Source organism: Trichechus manatus, unplaced genomic scaffold (assembly GCF_000243295.1).
Source record: "Trichechus manatus latirostris isolate Lorelei unplaced genomic scaffold, TriManLat1.0 scaffold00013, whole genome shotgun sequence".
In the NCBI taxonomy this organism is placed as follows: domain Eukaryota; kingdom Metazoa; phylum Chordata; class Mammalia; order Sirenia; family Trichechidae; genus Trichechus; species Trichechus manatus.
In genome coordinates, this window is record NW_004443949.1 from 11,107,615 (window position 1) to 11,111,445 (window position 3,831).

Below are 3,831 nucleotides of genomic sequence, written 5' to 3' on the forward strand. Positions count from 1 at the left end.
TGTGTTTTGCCAATGCCTTCAGTGCAGCTTGAACTTCTTCCTTCAGTACCACTGGTTCTTGATCGCATGCTACTTCCTGAAATGGCTGGAGGTTGATCAATTATTTTTGGTACAGTGACTCTGTGTATTCCTTCCACTTTCTTTTGATGCTTCCTGCATGAGTCAGTATTTTCCCCATAGAATTCTTCAGTATTGAAACTCAAGACTTGAATTTTTTTCTTCAGTTCTTTCAGCTTGGGAAATATCAAATGTGTTCTTCCCTTTTGGTTTTCTAAATCCAAGTCTTTGCGTATTCCAGTATAATACTTCACTTTGTCTTCTCAAGCAGCCCTTTGAAATCTTCTGCTCAGCTCTTTTACTTCATGATTTCTTCTGTTCGCTTTAGATACTCAACATTCAAGAGCAATTTTCAGTCTCTTCAGACATGTATTTTGGTATTTTCTCTCTTTCCTGTCTTTTAAATTACCTCTTGCTTTCTTATTGTATGATGTCCTTGATGTCATTCCACAATTCCTCTGATCTTCATTCATTAGTGTTCAGTGCATCAAATCTATTCCTGAGAAGATCTCTAAATTTGGGTTGGATAAACTCAAGTTCATATTTTGGCCATTGTGGATTTGCTTTAATTTTCTTCAGCTTCAACTTGAACTTGCTAAGATCAGTTGATGGTCTATTCTGCAGTAGGCCCTTGGCCTTGTTCTGACTGATGATATTGAGCTTCTCCATCATCTCTTTCCACAGATGTAGTCGATTTGATTCCTGTGTATTCCATTTGGCAAGTTCCACGTGCATAGTTGCTGTTTAAATGGTATTTCAATGAAGAAGTCATTGATCTTCAAAATTCTATCATGTGATCTCTGGTGTTATTTCTATCACCAAAGCCATATTTTCCAACTACTGGTCCTTCTTCTTTGTTTCCAACTTTCACATAAAAATCACCAGTAAATATCAACACATCTTGATTTAATGTTTGATCAATTTCAGACTGTATAAGTTAGTAAATATCTTCAGTTTCCTCATCTTTAGCATTAGTGGTTGGTGCATAAATTTAATTAATAGTTGTATTAACCGAACTTCCTTGTAAATTGAACATCAGGATAGATCTTGAAATGTTATTTTAGATGATGAATGCAATGCCACTCCTCTTCAATTTGTCATTCCTGGTATAGTAGAATATATGATTGTCCTATTCAAAATGGTCAGTACTAGTCCTTTTCAGCTCACTAATGCCTACGATATTGATCATTATTCTGTCCATTTCATTTTTGACAACTTCTAACTTTCCTGGATTCATACTTCATAAATTTCATGTTCCAATTATTAATGGATGTTTACAGTGTTTCTTCTAATTTTGAGTCATGCCACAACAACAAATGAAGATCCTGAAAGCTTGACTCCATCCATGTCATTAAGGTCGACTCTACTTTGATGAGGCAGCACTTCCCCAGTCATATTCTGAGTGCTTTCCAATCTGAACGGCTCATCTTCTGGCACTATACTAGGCAATTTTCTGCTGCTATTCATGAAGTTTTTCCTGGCCAATTTTTCATAATTAGGCTGCCAGTTTCTTTTTCCTAGTCTGTCTTAATCTGGAAGCTCCACTGAAACCCGTCCACCCTGGGTGACCCTGTTGCTTTTTGAGATAGTGGCGGCATAGCTTCCAGCATTGCAGCTACATGCAAGCTACCACTACAAACTGACAGAAGCATGGACTATATGAAGAAGAATGCACATCAGGATTGGAGGAAGCCTCATTAACAACCTGCAATATGCAGATGACACAATCATGTTTGCTGAAAGTGAAGGGGACTTGAAACATTTACTGATGAAGATCAAATACTACAGCCTTCGGTATGGATTACATCTCAGCATAAAGAAAACAAAAATCCTTGCAATAAGCAACATCACGATAAATGGAGAAAAGTTTGTTACGGAGAAACAGAGAAAGAATTTGTCAAGTATTTCATTTTACTTGGATCTACAACAATGCTCATAGAAGCAGCAGTGAAAAAATCAAACGATGTATTGCACTGGGCAAATCTGCTGCAAAAGACCTCTTTGAAGTGTTAAAAAGTAAAGATGTTACTTTGAAGACTAAGGTGTGCCTGACTCAATCCATGGTATTTTCAATCACCTTATAGGCATATGAAAGCTGGACAGTGAATAAGGAAGACAGAAGAACTGATGCCTTTGAATTATGGTGTTGGCGAAGAATTTTGAATATACCATGGACTTCCAGAAGAAGGAACAAATTTGTCTTGGAAGAAATACATCAAGAATTCTCCTTAGAAGCAAGGATGGTGAGACTTCATCTCCCATACTTGGGACATGTTACCAGGAGATACCAGTCTATGGAAAAGGACGTCATGCTTGGTAAAGAAGAGGGTCAGAGAAAATAGAGGAAGACCTTCTACGAGTTGGATTGACACAGTGGCTGCAACAACAGGCTCAAGCATAACAAGGATTGTGAGGATGGTGCAGGACCAAGCAGTGTTTCATTCTGTTGCACATAGGGTCACTATTAGATTTGATGGCAACGAATTGACTGGCTATTTTTATGTGTATTCACTCTAATTTGGAAAAAAATGCACAGAGATTCAATGATGTTTACCCCAAAATATGTAAACATATGCCATTAAATTCTCATAATAACCTTGGAAGTTATATGCTTTAATCTTTATTGACTGATGAAGTATTTAAGTCTCAGAAATAGTAAACATCTTTTTCACTATCGGAGAATAAACATGTGACAGAATAAGGATTGAGATCTAATTCTTTCAGATTCTGAATCTCACATTCTTTCTACTGTACAGCTATGCTTCATAATAGCAATAACCTACTTCTAAATTATTTTAGAAAATTAGCATATTTTACATTTCATAATAAAAATATTCTTTTAATTAATGTTCTTAATAAATGTTTAAGACAATAAAATTAACATTTTTTTATGCATAGAGGTCTCCATCTATATGTTCTGTTATTTTCTTGTTCTTAACTTTCTGTTCCAGTTAGCATTTTCCTACTACTTTTATTAATCATCGGATATTTTTGAAATGCCCTTTACATGCCTGTCATTGTCCACACATTAGATTTTGGTTTAAGTTATTTTTATTAAATTCATTTGTTAAATGTATTTACGAACTCACTGCAAATTAGTCACATAATAAAGAATAACTATCTTACATACTCCAGTTTTTGTAATTGTGTTATGTTATGCTTGGTAAAGTGGAGGGTCAGCAAAAAAGAGGAAGATCCTCAAAGAGATGAATTGACACAGTGGCTGCAACAATGGGCTCAAGCATAACGATTGTGACGATGGCGCAGGATGGGGCAGTGTTTCGTTCTGTTGTACATGGGGTCGCTATGAATTAGAACTGACTCGACCACACCTAACAACAACAGCAGCATATATATATATAAGATTTCCTATATACAAGGGAGCCCAGTGGTTAAGAGATCAGCTGTTAACCAAAAGGTTGGCAGTTTGAATCCAACAGCTGCTCCTTGGAAACTTTATGGTTCAGTTCTACTTTGTCCTACAGGGTCTCTATGAGTTGGAATAGACTCACTGGCAATGGGTATGGTAATTCTAGAGCTCTGGCGGAGCAGTGGTTAAGTGTTCAGCTGCTAACCAAAGGGCCATCAGTTTGAATTCATCAGCCCCTCCTTAGAAACCCTATGGGGCAGTTCTATTCTGGCTATAGGGTTGCTATGAGTCGGAATCTGCTCACTGGCAACCGGTTTGTTTGTTTCGTTTTAGATAGTAATTCTATATTTATCTTTTTGAGGAACCACCAAACTGTTTATCATAGTGACTGCACCACTTTACAT